Here is a 13,948-nt window from a genome sequence, read left to right on the forward strand (position 1 = left end):
TAGCAAATGACTTGTATGTACGTAAATATTCCATCACAATTTTTAATTAACTCTTACCGACGAAATAGGGATATGTTCTCAATGCATACCAATGAACAAATAAACATATAAATCGTTCGCTTATCCGACCTCTATAGTTAATGAAAATCACTTGAACCACGTCAAGCTGTATCTGTTTTGCAAATAGATCACGTTAACAGTGATCTAGATTCTAACTAGGTCTTGTTTCAGATATTAATCATTTGCTACTGGATGAAATTTCTAGAACATAGCCTTGATCTGTTTTCCCCGTCTAGGATGTAATGGACAATTTAACCTTTATAAAGTTTGTCATGGCAGTCCAAGATAAAGTGCTTTCATTGTAGGGTCTTGAATAACACGACGCCTTTGTTAACTTCCGAGATTGGTTTGTTTTATTATTTATGTAAATATTTTGTGTTATAAGAAAATTTTATTTATCTTTTTTATTAAACTTCATAATAAAATTATTTAGAAGTACTAGAAATATATCTATTAACCAAAACAATTTAAAAATATTTCCACGAACTCCGGAAAAGCGCACTCGTCTCCAGGGGATGCTATGATAATTACGGCATGCATGACAACTTTTTAATGTACACTCGTTCTAAAAAATTTCAAGCTGAAATATAAAAAAAATATTCCAAATAATAAATAAAAAGATATAATATTTAAGTAAATTATAATCAAACATAATATTTCAGACAACTAGGCGTCTCTTTCAGGCGCCATAAAGACGTGGGCGTGTTTTGAGGCCGAGACTAAGCGAAAGGTCTAATTCTAGTTTAGAATTAAATAAGATCTCGTAAATAATACATTGTTAAATCAAGTATTCAGTTACTTCTGAATTTCTTCGTTTATATTTTTTGTTTTAGTTCAACCTAAGTATCTGAAAGTAATTTATTCTTCTCTTTTATGAGTTCAAAATAACAAATAAATAAGTTAATTTAGTATAAAAGATTAAGTAACTACATATTGTATTGAACAGTACTTCTTGAACAGTAGTAATTGTAAAAGTTCTATTTATAAGAATTATTCGAAATAATTATTTTCTAACCTTTTCACCTCTATTTTTACCCATTAACACTAATGATACCACGCACACAAGCACAAAATTCTTTCCTCAGCGAACCAGTGTAGGTATATAAAATTCATAAGCCGAACACCTTTGTGGATGCCTTTGATCGTAATCCCGTCTAACAAAATGAATTAAACATGTCCCTCGGCAGGGCCTATGGAAATTTTAACATCCTCAAAGTTCGGTGATTACGACAAACTTCGGTACGTTCAAGTTGTTTGGAAACGAAAGCAAAATCAATGAATTTTAAACAAAGTGATAAATAAACTTGCTAATTGTGGAGGTTTGTTAAGTAATTAAGGACTGATTTTTCGTTTAAGTAAAATTACTCAATACATAGAAGACAGGTATAAGTAAAGCCATCACATTATTATTAGGTCCATAAGTTACGAATTGATTATATTGTACTCTGTCTTGTCAGTGAATAATCAAAGCTGCTATACCAGATTAATAGCTCAATCCTACAAACATCATTAAACGATATATCCTCACATTAGCAATTTATTACTAGCTGAGAGAACGGCCATAGATTAATCAAACACAAATATAGAGTTATTAGGGGTTTGGGCTGTCAATTTGTCAAATGTTTATAAATGACCTTTATACTAACGAATTGTTTCAACCATCTTTATATGGGCCTGTCCATCTTTATTAATATATTTTGTTGTGTGAATAATTTATTCATTATAGATAAACGCGATAATTATTGTCGTCAATAGAGTCGCAAATGAATATCTCGTATTTACGTAATATGATTTGACTTGAAACGATACATTACAATAATATTGTGATCGAAATAATTATTGTAAAGGGAAATTATAATTGTTTGTTCATAAGCTCTGATGGGTTATTGTGTTTACTTGACTTAATGATATTTTCATAATTAAAGTCGTAAAAAATCGTCGTTTTGTTAGCTTGGCGAGAAAAAGAAAGTAAGGAAAAAAATGTAAAAAACTCAAAGTTAAAGTTACCTACAACATAATAAAAAATAGGTTTGTTCAGGAGCCTTGGTGCGCGAGTCCAATTCACACTTGACGGTTTTATTTATACTCATAATATACTTTTTTAATAAAATACGACCCAAATGATTATTTTTGCATTAAATGTAGAAGCAAGACTTTAGAAGACTAAGTACCAAACTAGAAATTTACTAAAGCTATAAATTGCGTATGGAAAGAATCATATTTTGCACAATAAAGAATTATAAATAAATAAATATACAGGGTTACTTGTAAAACACCGGCAACCTCGCAGGACAAGATAGCTAACATCTTAGGCAACAACAATTGTTCTACAACTATTGATAATTTGTTAGATTTTCATACAAAAATAAATATTCATTTAATTTTCCGTTTGAATATTATAAACTCTACGCCTCCCAAAAATTACGTACACAAGAAGCGAACGAAAGGGGGAATGGGGCGTCGCGTCGTCTATCCGATAATGAATAGAACATAGACTTACAAATGTTAGGAGAGTACAATAAAAGTTTAAAAAAATCATTTAAAAATAATTTATTGCGTTATGCCAAAAGTCGTAGAACAAATGTTGTTACTTATGATGTTAGCTATCTTGTCCTGCGAGGTTGCTGGTGTTTTACAAGTAACCCTGTATATAAATAAATAAAATGATATTGTATTGTTAAAATATCATTTGTGGAACACAAATGACGCTTAACCGTTATCTCACGAGTGAAGTGGCTTGACTTTGATGTCGGAAGCAAAATTAATTTAAGCTCACCTGGACACTCGCTTCCGAGTTTGTAATTTTGCAATTTTTAACATGACATTCACTATCGCTTTTGTGAACCTTGTTTATATTTAATATTCCCCAGGAATAAAACTGCATTAAACGTGAACAAAATTGTAACTATGATAAGTGTGAAAAAAAACAGTTCCATTTCAATTACAACCTTATCTGGTGTAAAGAATTAATATAAGTAGGAACATTGGAATCTAGGTTACAATTCAACATTAATTTGCGATAGAAGTATCACACTTCGTAGCACTTAACTATAGCGTGACTGTTGCATGGTAAGAACTTAGTTATATTAATGAAAAAAATACCTATTTTATTAAACTTATAATAATATAAAAGTCATATGAAAAGCTTTATTTATCGTATATTTCAGATTTATATAAGCAGTGGCGCGTCGTAGGCTCGTAGCATATTCCGTAGCACTCAATAGACGGCTAGTTCAAATTTTATTCGTTGACGTGTCTGAAATAAAGTAAGCAAAATTTATATCTAGTGTATTTTCGGGCTATGGCCACAGCAAATTCGAAATATTGATTAATTAAAACAATAGATAGAGACTAATATAGTAGACTAGACCTAATTCAAGGAATTCACCTCAATAGCGAATATAAATTTTGCAGACGTCGTAACTCTTTAATAAATAAACATTCAACTTTTCGGTAAAGCAATAACTAATACATCATATTGTTTATTCATTTATTCGATATTAAACCCAGATTTTATTCATGTTCATCTACAATATACAGAGAATGAACAGAAAGTTAAAAATACAACAGAATATTACGTTTCAATTCTTTGTCCTCTCCATTTTATTTTAAAACTAAAAAAATTACGGTAGCTATCTGAAAAACCCTGAACACCAAGTCTATATACTATGGATATTCAAATTAGCTACTATATATTCATACTCGTGTCTTGCAAATTTGACTTATTCAGTTAGAATGTGCTAACTGCTAACAAGACTAGATTAAGCGCTTAATTACGTTGACACTATCTGCCTCGCCAGGTATTGTGTGATTCTATTAATATTGCATTATGTATATAAATAGGCTTGAAATCAAGCTTAAGTTTATTAGGATAGGGTTTTTATCAACAAACAAAAAATAAAACTAGATTAATTAAGAATTTGGCTTCTTTTCAAATATATATTTTAAAATATTCTTATTTCAGAAAGCACAATTAAAGAACCATAGCTAAAATTAAATTGCAGATACTTCACATCCTCGTGTATTCAGCTCGGACACTGCAAAAACAAGGCCATTTTCGGGGGACCAATTAACCGACAATCTAGTCGAAATGTAGTTTATTAAAGCAATGACAATTACGCGGAGCACCGCAAACTCGTATCAGATAATAGTCAATTTCATTAACAAAGGACAGCACTTGTGTAACAAAATAAACTAATATATGGTTAAAAGTTCAAAATAACATGCAATTTCATACTTACCGACTTTACTTTAAAGTGTATTAAGTAGTTTAATAATAGGCCATTAAGGATGTGAAAAAAGTATATATTTATTACAGACTAGCTTTCCTCCGAAAGCTTCGCTCGTGTTTTTTTTTAAATTAACACCCTGACAAAATTTCTCGTAACAATGTGTTTAAAATAGAGAAAAAAAATCACTACAAATTTCCCAATTTAAAGTATGTATAGCGCCCGGCCAACTTCTTGGCAAAAGAGTAGCGTGGTGGGGGAAGTTTGCGCATCAAGTTTTAGTACATTTTTATATACGCAAGCTTCCCAAGCTACGTTAAAAAGTGGTCAAGTTACGTGCCGACAACTGAATATTAAAATAAGACCTTAATATATATTATAAAAAGACCATAACAAGAACAAGAATATAAAGTGCTTTTAAACTTGATATTCTTTAACCTTGAGAGGTTTCTGTCATGAACATTTTTCTTTGATATTCTCCAGTCTTACATATAATTAGGACTTGTCAAAATGATTACGTTAGCGCAAGCGTTTAGCGTCGTATTGTCCATGAATGTTTTATTATATCCATCTTTCAACTTTTAACATAAATTGATAACTTCTAACATGTTTAGTTTAATACAAATAAGTTTGAAGATAAACTTTGAATTATATTTAGATTATGAGGAAGCTTTATAGCCACTTAATCGAGTTTGCAAACTCTTGATGTTATATATGTATAATGTGTCTACGAAATCTAAAGACATCATAATATTACTTATTTTTTTTTTTCTAAATCGTAGCGGGCATCTGAGCTGGTGGTCCTCCTGTAAGCGCCTCCCATGAATATTGGTAGACGAAGGGCCTCTGCGAATGCGGTGTGCGCTTTTAAAGGCTAGGATAAGGAAAGGATTGACAACGGTAACAAAGTAGGGGATTGAGAAGGGTTAGGAAAAGGATACGGACCTCCGGCTGAAATATAATATAGGTTTACAGATTTTGTAAAATTTCAATAAATATTTATCAAATACCTATCCAACAAATCTTAATAGTAGCTTACATCTTAGGCTTACATTTTATGGCACAAGTTTCAGTTGTAATATTTCTATTATACATAGTATGTATGTTATGCTTAAAACTGATAACTTCTGTACCAAATTACATCAGTCGCTTTTGCGAGATATGGAAAAAACAAAAAAATTTTCACTTATTATATCCGATTTCTGGTTTAACGTCGCAGACATCCTTTTATAGATTACCTTAAATGTGAAAAATTATTCCGAATCATGTTTTCTTTCTTCGTTTATAACATTAATTTTCTAGGTATCAAAAGATGGCATTTTGTCCCCCGAGACTATTTAACTTAATTATGATCATTATTCAGAAAATTCGCCTTTTCTTAAAATATTACGAAAATCGGGACGCTTAAAAATGTTGAATAGTCTAATTAGATACAATTTACGTTACTGAATTATTAGATAATTTTATGCGTTCTTGTTAATTAACTAAATATGTACCTAGCTAAATTATTATTTGATTACATTGTATTAGATAATTAGATAACATACCTAATATAATTATAATTAATACGATACAATATTCCTGTTTTATACAAAACAAGAGACAACCCAATTGTAGATCGATCGTATTGATTGATTGATCGTTACTAAAATAATAGCGGCAAAAAATGTACCAAAAAGTCAACAAATTAGTTGTCAATAGTACTTTAAAATACTTGATCGAATGATACGGTCCCGTTAGAATATAAAATATAAACGTACGAATTCAGTTTTTATCTAATAAAAGAGAAACTTACCTTATCTCTATATCATTGACAACACAAAGAGGGTAAACAGAACCAGATCCTGAATCGCGAAGGAGACACCATTGTACATATTATATTGAATAACACTGACATACTTACTTATGATAATTTTTCTACATCGTTGCGTCTTCACGTCTGAAAAGCGATCGCTTTATCTGCCGCCGTCGGCTTCAATCAATTGAATTGAATTCTGACAGAATAACGTTAACCTACGTCAGAGGGAACCTAATATACAAGTTACAACATGTTATTTTTTGATCGCGTATCCAACATAAAAAATGTGTGCTTGTACTAGTGTACACACGTAAGAAGTGAAACTTCTTTATGACCTTATTTTTCAAAAAATAATTTACTATATGCTACTTAACAGAAATACGTCGAATCACGCGTGGTAATATGGTGGGATAAGAAAAAGATGGCGCGTAACGGAAAAATGTCACGCGTAACGAAAAAATGACACTAAATTTTTTTCCAACCCCGAAACAGAAGTGCATAAATGCATTGCTTTTTCACAACATAATACCTATGTAACATATTGCGGCGCGTACGCCGTTAATTGTATTTTGATAATGTGTAAGAAATGTAAGAAAATGTTATAATCTTATGTGTTATAAATTTATAAAGGATAGAAAAAATATACATTTTTTTTTCTATTCTTTATAAATTTATATTTATAAAGCATTTGAATGCCATAAAAACCAAAAAATATAAATTCATCTTATGTGTATGTATATCAATAACATGTGTGAAGTCAATAAAGTACTTTGAACCAAATAATGTTATAAGTGTTCAACTTTTTTCTCACTTTGTCTCAGAGTAGGTAATACGAGTAATAGTGAATAACGAGGGATTGCTTTTGATTAATATACTAATATACGAAATGAATACTACGTCTATAAATATAAAGCTTCTTCTCTTTGTTCAAAAGAATCTTGTATTTATTCAGTTGATCGAACATTACGATTTAAAGGAACACGATGTATAAGACATCGAATCTAATTTAATCTCGTGACGTACGGTTTGGGTGTGTTTATTTTTAGATTTATTCATTTTCGTATTAAGGGCTATGTAAGAAGAATTTCCTTTGTAGAATTGTCGAATTATATTCTTAGTTTTCCGTGTATTACGTAGGTATGCCGAATGCCGATAGAAAAGTCATTCTACACTAGCGTATTTTGTGTACGCAAATCTTTTAATATAGGAAGAAAAAAATATTTATTAACTTAAAAGTTATACCTAGTGAAAACGTAAAATATATTTTCTTTTAACCTCATTAAGTTTTAAGATCATAAAAATTTTTATTGCTTCAGAGTTATATTACCTGCGTACAAGATTAATGGCGATTATAATCTGTGCTGTTGCCATAGATATACAGAGTCAATAAAATCTTTGGCCGACTCTTTGGCGCCAACAAACACTGAAGGACGAATTGGCGCCAGTCTGTCTGAACTTGAATAGCTCTTTTATTGGCTAAGTGATTTGAGATGAAAATGAAATTGCGGTCATATTTATACTCAGGTATGCTGGATAGGATTTTCTTGATTTATTTTATGCGTTCAAGAATTTTCTAGAGCGAAATTGTCAGTTTAATAAGTATATCCCGACTTGTATATTTTTTAACAATTAGGTACTTCTTAAATTAAAGTTTACAAATAAAAAACTAATTTTACATATCAGTCTTATTTCGGAAAATTTACATAATTTTGTGCAAACTAAATGTAAGTTCACAATCAATAAAAAAGCACTACATATTTTATTTAAAACTTTGCAACAATATTATCTATTTTAAAACTTCAAGGAAAACAAAGAAAAGTTCGAATGATGAAGATAAACGGTAAAACATTCCTTTATTCTTTAAGATGGACTGTTTTGCTTTCACTCATTTTCCTCAATTAGCGCTGCCTTTGTAAAGAAGTACTTACAGCTTAGATAAATTGTAAATAAAAGGGTTCGAAATGACTCTATAAATGAATATTAAGATAACATTTTTCGCATATAAAAATGTTACAGGGTTTATTTTATTTTTTAATTCATTTGTTAGGTATCTACGGCATTATTATGGGTAAGTATGCCGTGTTTAAATAGAGCAACAACGATGATTAGTACTTTTAAAATTAATAAATTATTGTGGTGTGTCAAATATACAGACTCATCAAATACATTTCTAAGAAATATGGCTTTACAGTCACTTGATTTACCTACTATACTAATAATAATATATACTATAAATTTATACCTAAAGGTTTAAAAAGTAAATTCGATTATTAATTTACGGAGAGACGGATAACATTAATTTATGCCTAGCAGGTTAGATAATAGGTATTATATACACGTGCAAGTACTAACTACATACTATGTACATGTATTTACTGAGCAAATCTAAAGAAAGTTACGCAGCCCCACAATCATGAAAGTTAATAATCAGTAACTCTATTACAAACAATCTCAACGGATATTAAAGTTGTTCGTAATTTTAAACTTGGTGAAATAGCCTGAAGGTAAATTAACGAGGTCTAAGACACGGCAACTGTAATGGCTTTTGTGAGGGCTTCTTAAAATTAGATATTTTGAGTTTTTCCTTTAGAGTTCAAATATTGGAAAAGAAATACGCAAGCTAAAAAAATGATTTTTGTAATCTTCAATATGTAATTAGCAATTAGTTAATTACCTATTTATTGATAGTTTGATGTGTGTATTCTCTCAAATCAGCTCAAATCAGATTCCTGAATTCTCAAGAACATGATGTGAAAAAAATATTCCTAATATTCAGCACAGGTCAAAAACAATGTGAAATATTATCGCATGACCAAAGGCCTTTCCAAATATTTTACGGCGGTTCTCGAACCTACAATAAATTATATTTTTATTACATCAGACCTCAGTTTCCAAAAAATACACGAGCATTTCATTTGAATTTCAAATATTCCATTTATATTCGCAAGGTTTTTGTAGTAAAGGATGATGTAGACATATTCAGTATTTTGGTTACAGGATCAGCATAAATATTATGCTTAGACTTACGAACTTGAGGCATAAAAAGTTATGTTTCACATGAGTCACATTCTTGTTATTGTATTCCATCCTACATAAAAATAAAGTAAGAATAGAATAGTGAGCTTTTCAAGTTTTTCATTGATCTCGTTAGTGTCGCCGTAGCGGGTAGCTTTTTGTGAACTATTTTGACCACAGCGAATTCATTCAAATATACACATATGTACTTAGTCCTTAATTTTAACACATGAATTTCCAAATACGAATATGAATATAGGAGTTGCACTTTAAGATTGGATTAATTTTCAAGGTCATAATCAAATTTGGCCCACACGGGTTTATAGGACGAGTTTCCATGCATAAACAAGGTTATTTAACGGTTAAGTACCATGGGAGGTCTACCCGACTCCCGAATTAATGAAAACCGTTCAAGACCGAAGAAATTTCCCTCATCAATCAAACAAGCTTGCCTGCGATTTATTTCCCACCTTCAACAGATTTATCATTCGTTCAGGGCATCTTATATAGGATGGTAATGTTGATGCTTATTTCATAGTTAAATGTCTAGACATCTTGGCGATTTAAGCTTGTTATAAAATCACTGTTTGTTGAATGATGAATTCGCTTTAAAATCCTAAAATGCTGGTGCCAATTTGCATAAAGCTGTTTTACCACCTAGTCAAGATATGCTAAATTATAATATATAGGTAGGCAGCAACTACATTAATTTAAAATAAAATATCATAAAACTAATAAAGATATAATATTATCTAATATATAAAAATCAATGCCACTTTTCGTTGTAATTCCATAACTCGAGAACGGCTGAACCGATTTCGATAATTCTTTTTTTATTATATTCCTTGAAGTACGAGGATGGTTCTTATGTAGAGAAAACGTTAATATGTACCACGGGCGAAGCCGGGGCGGACCGCTAGTTATATTATAATTGCGTGAGCAGAGACTCTCAGAGTAACAATATAGTGCATTGTTAGTTTGACTTAATTATTTTTTCAATAGAATATAATGCGCATTGTTCTTAACCATAGCGCATAAAGTTTAAGTAAATATTTCCACTGCAGACAAATTTCCAGCACAACTGTTTTGAGCGTTTGAACAAAAGCTTAAGAAATATTAATAATTAATCACAAAAGAGACCGTTTATAATATGGTTCTCTTGTAAATAACCAGCGGACAACAGATGAAGGAAACCGTCCATTGTCAAGTGACGTTGACTAATTACTGGACAAGTTCATGAACTAGGTACCTCCAGTGCAGATTAATATTATATTTATTTCGAACGAGCTTTTCGAAACGTTTAATAAAGTTTAAAATGAAGTGAATTTTTTTAACACAGAATTATTTTAGCGTAGGTAGCTTAGCGGAGAATGTTATTTTAAAATTTAGAGTAAAGTAAATAATTAAGTAACTACTAGGTATTTTCAAACACACAAGGAAATGTATCTTTCTATTTGCCGAATCCTCCATACGCTAATGCTAAGCTAATATTATCTAATATGCAATTTAGGTACCTACTAATATGTTTTATAATAATATGTCCATACTCCATTGTACACCATAAACTAAAATGTTTCATGCATGAAGATTGCATAAACAATATCTACTGTGAACTGAAGACGGCAGACTGTAAAAGTTTTTTTGTTCTTGAAAGGACATGATACAAAAACAAAAACTTGCACACGTTTTCACACTTCGCACTTTTATGCATCGAAGTAAAGCTGCAGTCTCATCACTTAATGATAATTGATAAGCGTGCACGGCTATTATTTGCAGTTATGATAATATTTAAATGTAAAATGTATTGGAAATTAAATTCATTCATAATGCATCTGGATACGCCTTGTTAGAAAATGGAAGGATTGCGTGAATAATTCTTCCTATATGCGTACTTTAAAGACGATTTCCTATCAAATTGGTAACTAACGAGATGCAAATATACATATTGACTTGCTGCTGAAGCACACTCGCAGTATAAACATTGCGATATGTTCAAACATTGTGTAGGTACATTTCTGCCCTTAGCTCAATCCCGAACACATTAACTACGTCACAATTAAGATATATGAGCATTGCTCCTAATTTAAACACCAAAAGTGACACATTTATAAAATGCACTTGCCTCATCTAGTTCAAACTATAATAGACACAGATTATAACAGTGTAAAAGATATACGGTGTATGTTTTGAGCGGGACGCCATTAAGTTTTGTGGGTCACTCTAATGACTTTTTGATGGGTATGCGAAAATGCTGGCGTATTTACGACCTATAAAATGATTGGCCCATTTTACTGAATCGGGATTTCATTATGTTTGTTACTTGCTTTGTAATTAAGCGCTCTAATTGATTTAAATGTAAAATGAGCTCTATATTTTAACGTACATGTAATATTACACGTCAATTCTGTACATTGAAAATATTGGAACAATAAATAGCAGTCTGGATCGATACCAAAACCAAATATGTGATTAAAAAAATCTTTGTCTGTCTGTCCGTCTGTCTGTCTGTATGTGAAGGCATCACGTGAAAACTAACGGTTCGATTTCGATGAAACTTGGTATAATTATACCTTATTATCCTGGGCATAAAATAGGATACTTTTTATCCCGAAAAAATACGTAGAAAAAAAATTAATCTTAATTTTTCTTAATTTTTCCGCGCGGACGGAGTTGCGGGCGGAAGCTAATGTATCATATTTTATCTTGTAGGCACTATAGGTAGGTAACTATTTTACTAGTTTTAGTATGGTTTTATTGTGAAATATAATATTATTTAAATTTGTAATGCATGAATTTGGAATTAAAATTCAATTTTACAAGTCTTTACCAATTTTTTATTCGAAATATGACTCAACGAATTTTTTGATAGAGAGATTAATAATTTAAGAATAGATCTTTTTTTAGGTTTGAAACACTTTTATAAGTAAGTTGATAAGAACTTTTCATCAAAAGCTCAGCTACCTAAAACATAGGAAGCTGTATAGTAAATTTAATATCGAAAAATGCAGGTAGTTACTAAAAATTCCGTTTACCTTCTATCGAATCGAATAACTCAAAGGAATAGTATAAAAATGTTGGGTCAATCAATCACGAAATCATTCTCTATGCGAGTAACTTACTAATGTGCTTAACCAGAATCTGATTGATTGCTTGTTTTTTCACGAACTTCTTAGTATAAATTGATTTCGTCATAATATAGTGAATTTCGATTACATAGACTTTATTAAAATATACATATAAAAACGATTAAGTATTTTAAATGACTAATGACTGGGATAGGATAGGTAAAATTTAAAATTTGGTATCTATAATTTGCATTAAATAAATACACCAAATTTTAAATTAAGTGTAAAATGTCTACTTCTTCAAAGATGAAAATTAAATATTATGATGTAGTAATCTGTAGCTTTGCTACAGTGATGTATTTTGTAGTTTGTTGATTTCCACCACCATAACTGATAACATTAACGGAAACTCTTCTTTAACATTTAACCCATTGAGCCCCGAGCGAGTATATATTTTGTTCTGTGCCCGAGAGGCCCGATCGGACCACGACACAATAGATTTTCTATTGTGTCTGTGATTCCGGGGGCTGAGTTATTAATATAACTGAATATAACAAAAGGTCTGAAAACTCACAGATATAATCTATAAATATAAATGGAAATTACAGGAAAATTTATAATGTAAGTAGGTAGATACCGGCGAAACTTGAGAATAAAAGACCCTAATACATCATCCTTTTCTTCCTCATATCGTTAAATCTAAGCCAATTATTTATATAGGTACTCTGTATTATCTGGTAATTTACGCATGTATGCTTCTTTAACATCCGAAAATATTTCATAATAATCCTTGAATATACTGCTATAACTGAAAGATAAACTGATTGTAAAGCTGAAGATATTTTTTGTTTGTTTGCTTGCTTGAACGTGCTAATCTCAGGTCTAGGTCCGATTTGAAATTTTATTTCAGTGTTAGATAACACACTTACCTATCAGAGAAGGCTAGGGATATGATGTCATCACGCTAAGACCAATAGGAGTGGATCAAAGCGGGCAAAATCGAGACACAGCTTGCTCAGAATAGAATTTATACGGTGAACAAGTAAAATTTAATTTCATGAAAATATTTTTAAAACCTTTAAAATCAATTCCGGCACATAATAAAATAAAATAAAAATATTGCATCACACCTTGTCAAATTAGAAAGATAATACGTTTAATCATACCAGGTAATTTGCCACTCGATTAAATAATAAATGAATTTGCTCCTTTATGATTTGCATAAACAGTTTTACGAGGCGTATTTACATTTTTATACTATTAGCTGTTCTCTTGGAATTAATTAATTACGCAGTTAAAACCGCAAAAAAATATGAATGCGAAGGCAATGTGTCGAGTGTGGATTGTATTTTTCATTTTCATAAAAGTATCTAAGTTTCTAAGTGTAGTTACTGTTAATACTGATAGTTATCAAAAAAAATTGGTTCTGTACTAAATTATTTATATCAAATGAAGACATAGTGAACCGAATAAGTTAATTGCCAGTCTCATGCTTAGCTTATGACTAGATAGTAGATAATGATAATTGTCGTATTTTATTAATTAAAATATATAATTATATAGGTATTATTATGCATGTATAGTATATGAATACTACATTGGTTCTTCTTGTTTTACTTGCTAAAGAAAATAAATTAATAAAAAGACGCTGGGTAAACAATGCATGCGTTTGTTGTTTATTATTTAGATTGATGACTCAAGTTAGAAGTAATCTAGCTTGCTTAATTGAACTAAATTACTTTGACACTTGATAAACTTTAGGTAAGATATTAATCAGTCAG

This window comes from Colias croceus, chromosome 14 (genome assembly GCF_905220415.1).
Source record: "Colias croceus chromosome 14, ilColCroc2.1".
Classification (NCBI taxonomy): domain Eukaryota; kingdom Metazoa; phylum Arthropoda; class Insecta; order Lepidoptera; family Pieridae; genus Colias; species Colias croceus.